General features: G+C 43.0%; 1 protein-coding gene across 1 annotated transcript in view; it reads right to left on the bottom strand.

Annotated features, from left to right (window-relative positions):
- The window catches only part of SLC11A2 (solute carrier family 11 member 2), a 37,177-nt gene extending 32,848 nt beyond the window's left edge, over positions 1-4,329 (bottom strand). The window contains exon 1 of the mRNA XM_032420367.1: positions 4,230-4,329. The gene's annotated coding sequence lies outside the window, so the exon portion shown is untranslated. The remainder of the gene's footprint in view (positions 1-4,229) is intronic.
- Positions 4,330-16,781: the final 12,452 nt, after the last annotated feature.

Here is a 16,781-nt window from a genome sequence, read left to right as displayed (position 1 = left end):
CTATTTTTCTCTTATGAAAATGAATTTGACATAAAATGAAGAAAAGATAGGTTTGAGGATTGATTACACCTACTTCTGTGAAGAAGCAAAGTGAAAAGTCCCTGTGGAGTCAGTTTAAGAAAAAAGTCTCAAAAAAAAAAAAAGAAAAGAAAAAGAAAACAGTCTCGAAATTCTAATCTTCACTACCTAAGTAGAGAACGTCTTCAGCCAAAAGCCACACAAACACGCCCAGTTCATAAAGTACAAACAGTACTCCTATTGTATCATGCACTTAATACACAACAGGGCTTCTGTATGTGTGTGTCTCTTTCTCACTCTAGCACAATGGCCATTAAGATACCAGCTTAGGCTGTTCTTCATTTTACTGACTTTATATACCATAGAATAATCTCAAAATTGGGAGAATCTTGCTTAATCTACCAGAGACCACAATTTCAACTCAACATCAAGTCTGTGGTTTCTCACCTGAGCTGGACTTCTGAGAATCTATGTTTTAGAGTTGAAAGAAAAACCTGACATTGAGAACATCTAATGATAAAAAAGAAGAAAAAGAAAATGTTAAGCAGCAAGGAGGGAGGGAGTCAGATATGGGGAGAAAGAGGACAGTTGATAATGAAACTGGATGCCTGGGTGTCAAAGATGATAACAGCCGGGAGAAATGTGGCCAGGCTGTCAAGAAGTACTGATCTCTTAGACAAAAATATCACTCATCAACCAGACTTCAGAATTAGAAGGGCCTGATACCTACTAAACAGAACACTTTCTCTGCCCATTGCTGAGGCTTAACCAGCACACCTCTTTGGCTGCTGACATGTCAGGGGCACTAAGTCTTACTTCTATATAGCTTGGTCTTTGCTCCTCTCAGTTCTCATACAGAGAACTTCCTCTGATTTCCTCCTGATCAGAGGTATATAGCAGCGTGTTTCCCTTTGGGAGAACCAACCTGGCCTCCCGACCTGACACATCAATCCCAGAACACAACTCCAAGCTCTGTGAACAATTTCAGAGACCCTTTATATTGAAATAAGACAGTCTATTAAACCAACTTATACCCACTCATGCCTCAGAAAAAATGGTTTGCCCTCATACTTGCTTGAGTAATTAAATGTGAAGAATGATTATTATTAGACTACATTCAACTCATTTATTCCAATGACACATATTGGTCTCTCGGATGTAGCCTGGCCTTAACAATTTGAGTACAAATTTTCCTCGACATGTCTTTTCTTAAAGCAAAGAAAAATTATATGTACAGACAGACAAAACTTACTACAAGATTCTCTGACTGCATATATACCTCCTTTTGCTCTTTGGAGCCTGTTAAAATCTTAATAATTAACTTGTAGTCTTCTCCTTTCATTACCTAGGAGTTTTAACAGACACTTGATCATTAGTGATAAATGGGACCAAAACAAACAAAAATAACCCCTCCAAGACGACCTACTAGCAATAAGCACAAAGAAAAGACCCTAACTTCCCAAATTTAAGTTTTTACTGGAAATTTTGATCCTTACATTAAAAAAAATGTAAGTTATTCTAGACTTAAAAGTGGAAGAGGAATTAGACAATAAATGTATTTTTATCATTCCCAGCCAAATGTTTTAATATTCCATTCTGATGTTATTATAGTTTATAATACAAACAATGTTGCATTTTATCCATGATATTCCTGATGATACCTGAAGGGCTGTTCTTTGTGTCTCCATGGGCCAATAAATGTTAATTGTTCCATATATGTTTGTTAAATTATCAAAAAAATAAATGTCATCTGATGAGTGAGACAACAAGGGTCTGTGTTTTCCAAATTCTTATATTCTGCACATCCAAATGCTCCCTGCCTTCTTTTCCAAAATATTTTATTCAAACCAGAGACTCAGATGACAAAGACGACAATACTAGGGCAAAATGCTTCCCTTTTGCCTCAAACACTCAACTCTTTGAAGATGTCACTCCCCTTCCTCTTTATTCAGGCACAAGAGATTCCAAGAAGACACTGTACTCTCAACAAACCAACATCCAACTTTCAACCCTATAGAACTACTAAACTATCTCATTCCAAAGCTAAATAAGTGAACTTAAAGCATCCATACTTCACCCAAATCGGGCCAGCATACTGCTGCAGTAAGCGATGCTCTTTTTCATAAATTCAGAGTTTCTCATTTTGTGATTATGCTATGTGTATAAACAGCAGCTTTCATGGAAGGGAAGAATCAGAAGACAGAAGTCTTCCAGTAGTGCCTTCCAGATAACAAGAAAACTTGAGACTTTTAAGCTCATAGAAAGGGTATATATCTGTCAGCAGACATTTGTATTTGTGTACATGGAGAGAAGGCAAGGAATAAAGAGGTCTCTGACTCCACAGCACCCACTCAAAAGATGCTACTTTATGGATACCATTCTCTGACCTCTAACCCTCACTTCCCTGAGTCAAAACTGAAATAAAGCTGCTTAGTAGTTGCTCTAGAGAGTAATCCAAGGAACCACTGCTGAGATCCTAACAGTAAAGATTAGATTCATACCAAGCTTCCCCATTCACTAACAAGAAGTGCTGCCAGGCTGCCCAGAAATTCCCCACAGCCATCCCGGAAACATGAGAAACCAAGTATGCTGCAATCGTGGCCTTTTTGGTATTGGATCCAAAACAAACTGTGCCTAGCCTAAGACTGTAAATAAGTATTTTCTGATGAAAAACTAAACAAAGAAGTTCTGAGGTTTCATTTACCCAACACAGCTATCACAGGCATACCTAGTATAGAGATAGTTTCCAACCTTATTTAATGGTAAAAATAAACACCCAGTAGAAAGCCTCTAATCATATGGAATTATACTATACCTTCAGGTCAACATTACTGCCATAGATGGAAAACAAGACCCTAAGGGTTCTTTCACAATAGGCTCCGGATTCTGAGCAAAGATTAAGTAAGTAGTAATGTCAGAATTCTTCAGTTTGGAATCTTTAGGGGAAGGAAGGCACAGATAAGTAATACAAACTCCTACATGCCAATAACTGTTCTAAGCACCTTATGTGTATTGTTACTTTATACTCACCAACAACCCTGTAAGTCTGATATTATCAATCCCCATTTTAAGTACCTGGAAACAAAAGAACCAAGAGGCTAAGCAACTTGCTCAAAGGGTTACACAGCCAAGAAGTGGTGCGAACTGGTAGGCCTTCAATTTCACAGGAGTCAAGGTAAACAGTGCCCCCGGTTTCACCAATATTCACTAAAATTAATGGCCAGCAAAAGTTTCTGGAAGCCTATCTGCCCTTGCCTCTCCTTCCACAGAATTTTCCTTTTGTTTTCCACTTTAAAGATATGCCACGTTCCTTTAACTTCATAGCACTCCTCTGAAGGCAATAGACAATATGAAAATATGTTCATTTTATGCACAGGAAAACTTGAGCCCAGGTTTCTCAACTTCTCCCTTAAGGAAGCTCTTTGAAATCCTCGGATACATGAAGTGGGGTCTCGGGGGGAATCAAAAGTGGAAAGGAATCCGAAGACCGAATATCAAAATACAAGCGACAGCTTTAAAAGTAGGGATACAGGAAACCCAACAGCCGGAGAGCATCCACCCCACTTACACACCCTGTGCTACAGTGCTCCCTATAATAGTACCTGGAACCTGGCAGGCGCACAAACAGCCCTAAAACCAATCAACACACGAGTACTCAGCGGCCTCCCCAGGCCCTGCACTGGAAAGCGCTCCACGGATGTCGGCTGCACTAAAGTGAACTTTATTGTTGGAGAGGTGCGGCGGGAGGCCCAGGGAGCGGGCGCGGGCCCAGAGCTCTGCAGATAAGGAGGAGGCTGCCGGGACCTTGCCCTGTGCCCGTCGCCTCCTCCGCGGCGTGAAGCGGGTTCGCGCACCCTCGGTCACGGGTTCTGGCGCGGCGGCAGGTCCAGCCGGGCGTTCGGCCATTTCTCCTAGGCCTCGGCGGGGAAGGGACGAGGCCCCCACAACCTCAGGCGTCTGCTTCCCGCCCCCCCCCCACCACCCCCGCTTTCCGTCTTCCTTCGAAGAATGCGGCTCCGTCTGGCCCCCCGCGCCTTAGGCCCTCCCGGCCCGCACCGCCCCTCGCTGTGCCGCACGACGCCCCGCGCACCCCATACTGGCCCCGGCGCCTGCTCCCTCGCCCACCCTCTAGCCGCCCTGCGCCCTCCCGGCCCGCCTAGGGAAAGCGGCGCGGTCGCGTGACCCCCGACCTCGCCTGCCCGTCGCCTTACCCGCTCCGCAACCACCTGACAAGATGCCCTCGCGCTGGCAGCTCCATATCCCCGGAGCTAGCGCCAAGCGGGCCAACCCCCACACGCCCCGCGATTGGCCAACAGGACGGCAGTTGCACATTCCTATTGGCTGGACTCCTCGTATTCCCCGTAGCTGCGGGCGCGCGTGGCCAGCTGACAGCGTCCCGAGGCTCCGCCCGCCCCCGGGTCAGGCTGGAGGCGGGGCCACAGCGGCCTCGGCGGGAGGTGCCTCCAGTGGAGCCTTTGGCTTGCGTGGGTCCTACTCGCGGAGTGCGGATTCGGAAGTTCCCACGGTGCGGGCGCTCCCGGGACACTTAAATTTCCTACCGTAGTTAGCCGCTGCCTCACATTAGATACTGGCAGTCGAGCCCCTTTTTTTCTGTAGACATTGCTCTACGAGGTACGGCTCCACTATATAAAGTTTAGCCAACCTGGCAGGACCGTCTCCTCTCGTCCCTGGAGTCACATCATAGTATCTGCAGCCTCACCAAAAGCAATCCACACCTGGGAGGAACCGCGGAACATCAGCTAGTGCGGCCAGTTCCACCGCATCAGGTGCCCTACTCCCATCCCATCCTACCTGTCTGTCTCGCTTCTTCCCCCAGGCTTTATCTCTATCTACCTAAAAGCAAACCCACTCCAGCCCCAGCCTCAACCTCACGCGCCAGTCTTTCCCTGAAGATAATGGCCAGACTAGTAGCGCTTTAGAGGAAGAAAAATGGTCTGACAAGCCACCCTCACTTTCTACAATGTCCTTTAGAGCATCCAGAAACATTCTTAGACACCCCCCTACAGCTTACATTAAAGATAACCGAGCTTATTTGACCAAACTGTAGACCTAGAAAGGAAAAGCATCAACCCCTCCAACTTCTTTCTTCATGTAAAAACTGGTGGGAGAAAATTTTATAGATAGTAAAAAGAGTCCAAGAGAGGATGATAGGAGAGTGAACTGCAAAAAGAAAAATCCAAATCAAGTACAAAGTAAAAAACTCAGGGACAAAAAAAGTGGGCCGAGCATCGTCAGTTATCTGATACAGGCTGGTTTCCATACAGAATTTCTCCTGGAGAGAAAAAAAACACACACAATAATTAGTTCTGACATTCTCTCAACAAAACACCTGGGTAGTTTCAGCAAGACTTGATGAAGTCCCTCCAGACCAGAACCTTTCCTTTGGGAACCTCTGCTGCAACTAGAAAGTAAAATGGCTGGAGCCATTCTTGTCACCCTGCCAGGTCTGCTCAGCTGAGCAATCTCCTTGGGCTTTTGCATAGTTGCTGGCTACTTACTGAGCTCACAGTGTGGAGCTTCCTCCGTCTTAGGTTGCTTCTTCATTGGGCCGACTGGATTTGACTTTTCCCAGTGTCGGCTCCTGCCTCTATATATGCAGACAAGTGCGCCTCCCTTGGTTAAATAAGGGCACTTTGGGCTGCCCCGAGCAACACCACATTGGTAAAGACACTGCGGCGAGTTTCAAGAGGCAAGCCACACCCTTCAAAGCCTGATCAAATTTCATCTTTGACCTGCCATGAAAAGGGAAGCATCATATATCGGCCACTCCTGGATATTAAAGAAAGAAAACTTTTATTCTAAGATTACATCTTTGATCCGTTTGGCAGGAGCTGGAGGCCGGCCTGTGAGTGCCAGTGGACGAAAGGGGTGGAGTAAAAGAAATTGCGTTCCTTCAGGATGCCACTCCCCTTAGTGTGAAGCCAGTCTGGGCACTTGTACCAGGCCAGCATGTGTGCTAGGACTCTGCTCCCCTAAGGTATGAGCTGAAACCAATTAACCCCAAGCCCAACAGCCTACTAGTATTTTCCATAGGTGCGTGCAGACTGATGCAATTATGAGGAGTCTCAGCGTGCAGGTAAAAATACCGCCTAGTCTATTCCTTGGGATCTGAGGGACCTGCTGGCATCAGCCTGGTTAATCAGTGATCCATAGGCCGACCACAAAGTCATACAAACCCAGGACTGGGGTGCCTGATAGAAAAGAAAAAGATAAAAAACAAAACCCTGAGACTGTAGAAAAACAAATCCAGAGCAAGTCCAGAATTTCTCAATCTGGGAGGAGGGGAACTGAAAGAATGAGGAAATGATGCCTCTGGCAAATAGTTTAGTAGGCCAGCTGGAGGCACAGGTGGAAAGGAGACAGAAGGGGGAGGTGAGGAGAATGAGGTGGGATACTGGGAGCAAGAAGTGGCTGCCTTCAGAAAGTTTCCTGATAGTTTTAAAGAAAATCTGCTTAATACCATAAGAAACATATGCAAATATGTATGATAGAAAGAAATAATCTTCGAATGGAAAAGAAAGAAAAGACTAATAGATTTATATTAGTCAAAGTAGGCTTCTAGCAAGTGGCTCTGCTTCCTACTCAGAACAGTCATAGGGTCAGTAGAAGGATCTATGATCTCTTGCCCTGGACCCAGATGAAGATCTCTGCACTAAAAGTCATATCATTACAACTTGACCTGCTCCCTGTCCTTGTTCTACCTCAGACAATGTCTCTAATATAGAGCTGCCTTAGATGGGGTTGGCCACCAATTTGTCGCTTCACAGGAAAATAGAAGTTCATATGAAATCATCCACGAACTAAAATGTTGAAGGAAAAAGCCCTGTTTGAGGAATTCCAAAAATAGGAATGGATTTTACAATGAGACTCTACCACATCTCCTGTTTCCTTTCTCAGCAGTTTCTCCCAACATACACACTCCACTCATATATATTCCAGGTCTGCAATTCCTACTGACAACATTAATTAAATTCTTATGTATCTATATCAAACACCATATTTAACGTCACAAACATGAATTATCCTCACAAGAGATTTGTAAGGCAGGAACTATATTTTGCAATTTAGGAACCTAAGTCTTAGGAAGGTTTCTTGCCTAAGTACATACATCTAGTTAGTGGTAGAGCCAGTCTTTGAACACAAATCTGTTCTTCAAGAACCAGCACTCAACTACCACACCGTACTGCCTCTATTGTGTACATCTAAAACAATTCCCTTTCATTTAAATCTAGCTCAAAAATGATCTTTCGTAACATCCTATTGTAAGTTCTTCCCTGAACATTTCACATTACCACCCTAGCCAACTCATTTCTGTGTAGATGTTAATATGTATTTGCATCATGTGTGCCCTTTATTGAAATAGAAGACTTTTCTTTCCATACTTACCTTCTACTCACTCTCCAAGTATTCTTTTTGGTGCTTTTGTTTTCCCTGAAACAGCTGCCTGGAATTTAACTCCTCCCACCCCTCGCCTTCCTTACCTGGAAAACATCACCATCATTATTATTATTATTTAAGCTTCCCTTAAAATATACCCCCCTGACTCCTCCAGGCAGTATTAGCCCTACATTTTGTCTTCTACCCAAGGACCTCTTATTTTACTCTACCACTGGCTCATTCTCTGTATATTTGAGAGCCTACTATGTGCTAGGCATACATGGGGTGGTACAGATACAAGCACAAATAAGATAAGCATAGCCCCTTACCAGGTTATTGTTTTTGTACATTCTTCTTCTCCCACTAAATTGTAAGCTTCGGGGTGCCTGGGTGGCTCAGTCGTTAAGCGTCTGCCTTCGGCTCAGGTCATGATCCCAGGATCCTGGGATCGAGCCCTGCATCGGGCTCCCTGCTGTGCGGGAAGCCTGCTTTTCCCTCTCCCTCTCCCCCTACTTGTGTTCCCTCTCTCGCTGTCTCTCTCTCTGTCAAATAAATAAAATCTTTAAAAATAACAATAATAAACTGTAAACTTCTCAATAGGGGTGATTATCTTATCTTTGTACATCTGCTGCTAACAAAGGCCAGATATATGGGAGGTGTTTCATAAATGTATTAGCGCACTTTTTAATATGTTATGGCTGACATGTTGCCTGACAGGGCATTACAAAATAATAATTAAGATATATCTGTTTCTATTTATGTATCTATTTCCAAAGTTGAGTCTTACCAATCCTAAAAATATTCCTCCCTTGACTTCTGTTAGCCTTGTAAGGCTATTCCTGTGATAAACGCTGGAATGCACAGGCAGGACCCCCTTTGAGAATGAAGGACTTAGGACTCCAGCTGTTTGAAGTGGGAATGCTGCTGGCAGATGGCCCTCAGCTGTCCTGTCATGCGCCTTTCTCAGGCAGCCCATGATGAATGACTGATTTACATGGGAGTATAAAGATTCAGCCTTTTCATCCCAACCAGGGACAGCTCTGAAGGTTGGCTGAGCCTTTGTCCTATGTCACAGCCCAGCTTCTCCTTCTGTGCAGATTTGCTTCCTTCCCTTCCCTTACTGGTGATCTCAAGATCACTTCCTAATAAACCCGCTACCTCCATCTGAGTTGGCTTCTCTTCTTAATTCTTCCTGTAACCCAAAATCAGTGTTTCTGAAAAAGTGATCTGCACTCACTCTACTTCCTGAACACTCATTTATTTTTCCACCCTTTCTGATCCACCCTGGAAATTACTTTCTTGTTAGCTAAGTGATATCATCATTGACCATCTATGGTCAGAACCCACAAACTCTTCAGCTCTTGCCACATTCGAAATGTTGTACCACTCCTCTTCCAGCTCTTTCTGTCTTTGGAATCCATCATGCTCTGTTCGCTGGGTAGTTCTGTTTTGTTTTGTTTAAAGATTTATTTTAGAGAGAGAGAGAAGAAAAGAGCATGAGCAGGAGAGGCAGAGGGAGAGGGAGAGAGAACCTCAAGCAGACTCTGCACAGAGCCTGACACAGGGCTGGATCTCACAACCCTGAGATCACAACCTGAGCCAAAACCAAGAGTCAAACGCTTAATTGACTGCGCCAGCCAGGCGTCCCTAGTTCTCCTATTTGGATTGCTCTTCCTCGACTTTCTTCAATTGCTGTTTTTCTTCTCCTTCCTCCTATTCCTTAAATGTAGGCATTCCTTAGGTTCAATCCTTAGTCCTCTAACTGTACCTAATCTCAGCAACTTCAATGTAATAGTAGCAGGACCCACCCAGCATTAGAGACATTTGTGGGACAGGTTAGAATAATGGAAAGAACAACCTCTTAAGAGTAAAGTAGACCTGGGTTCCAGGTCTAACCAGCTGGGAAACCATGGGTATGTTATTAAATCTTTGTGTTTCATTTCTTTATCTGAACTGGGTATGATACCAACCTCATAAGGATGCTCCCTCTATGTTTTTGCTCCCCAAATGTACCAATGTTCTTTCTTGCCTCCCCATCTTTTCACATGCTGTGCTTCTGTTGGAACATTCTTGGTTTATGCATCCTTCACCTGGCTAACTCCTACTCACCACTGAGGTCTTACTTTAAATGCTTCTTCCTCCAAAATCCTTCCATGAGCCCAGTGTCTGAGTGAGGCCTGTCTTCTATGTAGTCCTATGATGCACTATGCTGTATTCTTCCCTTTTCCATAGCACTACCCCACTGAATTGTTTTCATGGTTTATATTTCTCCTTGAGAGCCAGGACTTTGTCATGTTCACTGGTGTATCCTCAGGGAGGACTCCAAGGCTATGGTCACATCGCTTCATAGCCATGGCACCATTTCACCTTCTTGACAGTGATTCCCAAAGGCCGTTATTCCCTGCACCCTCTTTTCCCAAGCTACAACTGCCTCTTGGACTTTCTCCCTGGTTGTCCAGCTAGAAAGTCAACATTCCTAACTATCCTCCTTTCTATTCAAACCAGGTTTTCTTACAATTTCCCTACATTCCCAGTATTTGGGACTTAAAAATTGAAAGTCATCATGGATTCCTCATCCTCCCTCACATATAATAATGCCAGTTACTGTTGCCTCCCTGCACAAGGTCAATTGTCTTCTATTTCAACTGCTACCTTTTTGCTTGGGCCTCCACAGCGCTGACCTCAACAGCCTCAATTTCCCCAATCAACCTGACCATTTCTCTTCCCCACTTAGAAACTTCCTATTGCCTGCAGAGTAAAGAAGGAAAGGGGAGGTCATATTAACTGAGTGCTACTTCATGCCATGTGGAGGATGTTTTACACACATACCACATTTAAATACAGAATAGACTTCATCTGACAATCAAAGTTCCTCACACCATGGTTTCAGCCTTCTTTCCACCTCATCTTCTATTTCTTCACCATGCAAACCCTTCATTCCAATTGAATTTCATATTCTTTCTTTCCCAAACATTTTGCCTGACCCTAGCTCTGGCTCCTTCTGTTACCTCCACTCGCAGTTCTAGTATCCACTTTTCAAGACCTAACTCAAATGCTACCTGCTCCTTAAAGCCTTTCCTGGTTCTCACAGGATGTGACTTCTACTGCTCCTGAGTCTTTATGGGGTTTTTTTGGGCTCATATTTTTCCTTTTATTAATTATTTGAGTTTATTCTCTAATTTCTGTCACTAGATTATGAGTGTCATATAGCTATACATACTTTATTTTATATCATTCACTGCACCTAGCAATATACTTAGCACATCCTTAGCACTCAATAAACATTTCTTATATTGAACTTCAGCTTGGATTTGACTTTACGTATATATAACCTGTAACAGTGCTTTTCAAACTGGGTTTCAATCCATCTTATTGAATGATGAAATCAATTTAGTGGGTCACAATCAGAATTTTTAAAAAATGAAATAGGAAACATCAAAGACTGTCACAAGTACTAAGATAGGTATTGCTTCGTTAAACTTCAATAATGTGTGTGTAGTTTCTTACCATAGCAGTCAAAAAAGGTGGAAAAACACCACTGTAATACATATGCATTATTTCAGTCAGCTGATTACAAGCTCCTTGATGAGAGGAAGCAGATCTGGCAAACCCTAATCTTACAATCAGTGAGAGCCAACCCCCTACTCTGAGTCCCATTCATACCAGGAAGCTGCCCTAGGAAGTAAAACAGGGACTCAAGGCAAACAGCAAGGTCCTGTCTTTAAGTGAGCTTCTCTTGTATTAAGAGAGACAAAAAAATAAATTCATGAAGAACCCTACAAATACTTAAGCAGATGAAGAGCTATAGAATAGGCCTGGGATTTAGAGCCAGAAGACCTACATTAGAGTTCTTGCTCTGCTGTTTATTAGCTGTGTGATGCTGAATGAACTGCTTGATTTCTCCGAGCTTCAGTTTGACCAACTAAAAGAATAACATATATCCCACCTCACATAATTGTGTTAAAATGAGGTTCTAGGGGCGCCTGAGTGGTCAGTCGGTTAAGTGTCTGCCTTTGGCTCTGGTCATGATCTCCAGGTCACGGGATCAAGCTCTATGTTAGGCTCCCTGCTCAGCGGGGAGCCTGCTTCTCCCTCTGCCCCTGCTCCTCCCCCACATCGTGCATGTGGCACGCGCGCTCTCTCTCTCTCTCAAATAAATAAATAAAATCTTTTTTATTTTTATTTTTTTTTAAAGATTTTATTTATTTACCCGACAGAGAGCACAAGCAGGGGGAGCAGGCAGCGGGAGAGGGAGAAGTAGACACCCCGCCAAGCAGGGAGCCCGATGAGGGGCTCGATCCCAGGACCCTGAGATCATGACCTGAGCCGAAGGCAGACGCTTAACCAACTGAGCCATCCAGGCGCCCCAAATAAAATCTTTTTTAAAACTTAAGTTTTATATACACACACGAGATTATTTTGTGAGGTATAAAAATGTTCAAAAACTTTAGGTAAAAACCTGCTGCATGCGTTATTCAGTAAACAAGTGAAAATTGATGTGGTACAAATTATACAGTTAAATGTGCACTAGGAAAAAAAAAATAAATGTGCACTAGGCATGATTTTTGTCTTGTTTTTTGATTGTGAGTGACAGCCAGAAACCCATTCAGACTGGTTGTGCTCAAAGGGAACTGAATCACTCACATAAGTGGGAAATCCAAAGGCACATCTAGCTTTGAGCAGGGCTGGATCTGAGGACTCAAATATTGCCAAGCGACTGTCCACCTGTCTCTTTCTAAATCTCTCCCATTCTGGGCTCCGAACCAGTCCTAGCACGATTTCATTCTCAAGCAGGTTTTCCTTGTACGGTGGAACAATAGCCACCATCTGCTCTGGACTGATGTCATCCTCACAGCTTGCAGGTTAGAGTATCTCTTTTCCTACTATTCCAGCAGAAGTGTCAGGGAGGGCTCTGTCTGATACCTAGCATGGGTAGGTATCATGAGCTGAAAACAGTGCCCGGGGGTGCCTGGGACACAAGCTGACCCTTAGAGCTAGGGGGTGTGGTCAGCCCTACCTGAGTCACCCGGACTGAAAAAGAGATTAATGGGGAGTCTTCTGTAGGGGTGGGGTCAGAGATTCAGAATGACAGATTCAGAATGACCAAGTTTCTAAAGCTGAATAGAATTAGTTTCGAAAGACTTCATGGTTTCTTTTGTTTAACTTCACAATACAACAGAAATTGGACCCGGGGGAAGGTCAGTAAATGGTGCTAGTGGGGATAATGACCCATGTACCACAGTGAATACCAAGACTGGTGGTAGAGGTCCTGGGTGACCCTACCAACGCTGGGTGGGGAGAACTTCCCTCTAGTTTTCTTACCTCTGTCCTTTTGCTCTAATTGCTGTGGACGTGCCAGGCAGCACAAAGTGGCTCCTGAGGGTGGTTCCTGCTGATGCTGGGTAAAGGTCCCTTATCCAAAGTCAAGGACTAACACAAAGGAAAAATTCCTCTGATCTCAGTCTTTAGCAAGGGTTATGGTTATGTCCCCTGGAAGAAGAAAAGCTTGGGGTGGGGTGTGTGTGTGGAGGGTGGAAGGGAGTGGGAGAAGTCAGAAAGCAAAAGACCCGCCCTCCCTAATTGATTGGTGACAGTTTCCCTGAACTTGGAACCCCTATAACCAATCCCTACTTGGCACTGCACTTCATCCAGCGATGTCCTTATCCTTGAATTGACCTGAGTTCTGGCATGTTTGATGTTAATTCTTTACTGTCCCCAGTAGCTAGACTGGTCTACCTTTTTTTTTTTTTTTGTCAGATGGATATGTCCTTTGCTTATCTGTTTATATTAATTTTTATAGAATATGAATTCTTAGACCATGTTCATGAAAAATATATTCTAAATTTAGTTCAGTGTCTACCTTAATTGCCCATTACAAGCAGGCACTGATAAAGGCTTTTTGATGATGATTATGACTGTAAATTACACTAGAAATCAAAGGCTACCTGTTGTAATTTTGAACTGCTGCTCGTCTGGAAATGCTAACCTCCTCTCTTGTAAGTCTTTTCTTGCAAACTAGTTTCCACTGGACTCAGCTGAAACCTTTCAGTTTGATGGCCAGGAGACTTAGGTTCTAATCTCAGATTCACCAACTTCCATGTGACTCTTAACATGCCTTAATTTCACAGTCTTCTAGTGCAAGACAGAAGAAGCTCACAGGACTTGCAGGTAGGGATGAGAAATAAAATAGCGGGGGGACACCTGGGTGGCTCAGTCGGTTAAGCATCTGCCTTCGGCTCAGGTCATGATCCCAGCGTCCTGGGATGGAGTCCCGCATCGGGCTCCCTGCTCAGTTGGGAGTCTGCTTATCCCTCTCCCCCTGCTCTGTGCTCTCTCTCAAACAAATAAAATAAAAAAGAAAGTAGATGGGGTAGATGTGGAAGGGCTTCAAAAGTAGGACACAAGGATCCTGTCAGAAGTCTCTCTCCTTCAGAGCCAGCTCTCTGAGACACACTTCTTTCTCCCTGCAAACCCAGTTCTTCTTCCAGGATCCTCAGGTTCCTGCTGTGAAGGATGAACCATCCTTGTGTATCATCTTTTGCAGAGATTCCTCTCAATGACTCCCTTTACCTCATTTTTGCCACTTGCTTCTTCTTTATAGGCCTTCAAACAGCTACTTTTCTTAGCCTGGAGATAATTTATGTTCCCATTTTGTTATTTCTAAGAGAAAGACTTAGAGGGAGGAGGAGTTCAAGATGCCTAGGGTGCCAGAGACAATTACTGAAATGAGACATGTGATAGAGTCAAATGATGAGCCCCACATGTTTCAAAGACAGAAAAGGAACAGGCAAAAATGAACTCCAGGTGAATAAAAGACCTAAAATTGTAAAACAAAACCTTCAAAATTATCTGAAAAAATATAGAATATTTTTATGATCTTAAGATAGAATTTAAAAGATCAAATTATGGGGACGCCTGGGTGTCTCAGTCAGTTGAGCGTCTGCCTTCAGCTCAGGTCATGATCCCAGGGTCCTGGGATCAAGTCCCGCATCGGGCTCCTTGCTCAGTGGGGAGCCTGCTTCTCCCTCTGCCTGCTCTGCCTGCCGCTCCCGCTGCTTGTGCTTGTTCTCTCTGACAAATAAATAAATAGAAATCTTTCAAAAATAAAAAAATTAAAAATTAAAAATAAAAGATCAAATTATGAAAAAGCAGAAGTTATGATAGCCAATTTTGATGAAACTGTCTATAACAAATATTAAAAACTCGTACGCAAAAGACATCTTTTTTTTTTTAAAGTAGGCTTCACACCCAATGTGAAGCTTGAACTCACCACCCTGAGATGAAGAGTCACGTGCTCCACCAACTGAGCCAACCAGGGGCCCCTCAAAAGGTATCTTACATAAGGTTAAAATACAAATGACAGATGAGGAGACAGGGAAAAGTATCTGCAACACACATGCATATCAGAAAAGGATTGGTTATCTAGCATCTGGAAAGGATTCCTATAAACTAATAATAACAAAAGAAAGATAAACAACCCAGTGGAAAAATGGACAAAAGGTATAAATAGATAATTATCAGAAGACATTCAAATAACCAATAACCACGTAAAAATCTATTCCACCTCTCCAGTACCCAGGAAAATGCAAAGTAAACTGACAATGAGAATCATTTCACATCTATTGGATTAGCAATAATTTAAAAGTCTGACCATTTAAGTGTTGGTGAGAAACTAGGACTTGCATATTCTATAAAATTGACACAACCACTTTGGAGAGCAACTTGGCAATATTTACTCAAGTCTAAAATGTATATGTCCTTTGATGCAGAAAGTCTATTGCCTTAGAGCTGTGTTTTCAATCCAAGAGTGGGTCAGGAAATCAATTTAGTGAGTCATGTCCAGCAGTTTACAAAAATGGAATAGAAAGGAAATAGAGTTCATATAACCTAAGTAGATATTACTTCACTAAACTTTTATTTCATATATGAAATGAGCCTTGAAAGAAAATGTATTTTGTACTATGAGTTATGGTTTAAAAAAAAACACTCTGAAAACACTGCTTAAGAGAAACTTTCATACATAAGAACAAGGAAATTTGTTCAATGATGTTCCCTACAAGACAGTGTTTGTAATAATGAAACATTGAAAACAACATAAATGTTTTTAGTAACAAATAGAATAACAAATTGGAGTGTATTCATGTGATGGAATACCACACACAGCAGCTAAAATTAATGAATTTGGTCTACATGGATGAATTTTGAAAACAAATTTGAGGGAAATAAAAATAAATGCCACAGGAAGGGGCGCTTGGGTGGCTCAGTCAGTTAAGCGTCTGCCTTTGGCTCAGGTCATGACCTCAGGGTCCTGGGATCAAGCCCCATGTCGGGCTCCCTGCTCAGTAGGGAGCCTACTTCTCCCTCTCCTACCCTCTCATGCTCTCTCTCGCTGTCTCTGTTGCTATCTCTGTTTCTCTCTCTCAAATAAATAAATAAATAAAATGAAAAAAAAATGCCACATGAAACCAATTATAGTTGACCTCTGAATAACACAGGGGTTAGACCTACACAGACAAAAAACCATGTATAACTTTTTTTAAAAGATTTATCTATCTTTAGAGAGAGAGCGTGTGCACGTGCTTGAGGAGGGGAGGAGCAGAGGGACAGGGAGAGAAATCTCAAGCGGACTCCCCACTTTTGATTTTTTATCTTTAAAAAAAATAGAAAAAAATATATCTATATTTTTTAAGTAGGCTCCATACCCAACATGGAACTTGAACTCATAACCCCGAAATCAAGAATCTGATGTTTAACCCACTGAGCCACCCAGGAACCCCAAAAATCCATGTATAATTTTTGACTCCCCCCAGACTTAACTAATAGCCTACTAGTGATCAGAAGCCTTACCAAAAACATAATCAATGAATACATATTTTGTATGTTCTTTGTGTTATAGCCTGTATTCTTACAATAAAGTAAGCTGGAGAAAAGAAAATGTTATTTAGAAAATCATAAAGAAGGGGCGCCTGGGTGGCTCAGTCATTAAGCGTCTGCCTTCGGCTCAGGTCATGATCCCAGAGTCCTGGGATCGAGCCCCACATCAGGCTCCCTGCTCTGCGGGAAGCCTGCTTCTCCCTCTCCCACTCCCCCTGCTTGTGTTCCCTCTCTGGCTGTCTTTCTCTCTGTCAAATAAATAAAACCTTTAAAAAAAAAAAAAAAAAGAAAATCATAAAGAAGAGAAAATACATTTACAGTACTGTACTGCATTTATTGAATAAAGCGGACCTGTGCAGTTCACACCCATGTTGTTCAAGGTCAACTGTGCATGAATTTTTAAAACATTAGGGGTGCCTGGGTGGCTCAGTTGGTTGAGCGTCTGCCTTCGGCTTGGGTCATGATCTCTGGGTCCTGGGGGTCTGCTTCTT

Source organism: Phoca vitulina, unplaced genomic scaffold (genome assembly GCF_004348235.1).
Source record: "Phoca vitulina isolate PV1807 unplaced genomic scaffold, GSC_HSeal_1.0 scaffold23, whole genome shotgun sequence".
In the NCBI taxonomy this organism is placed as follows: Eukaryota; Metazoa; Chordata; class Mammalia; order Carnivora; family Phocidae; genus Phoca; species Phoca vitulina.
The sequence above is the reverse complement of the archived record's forward strand: the minus strand, read 5'-3'. Positions and strand labels throughout refer to the sequence as shown.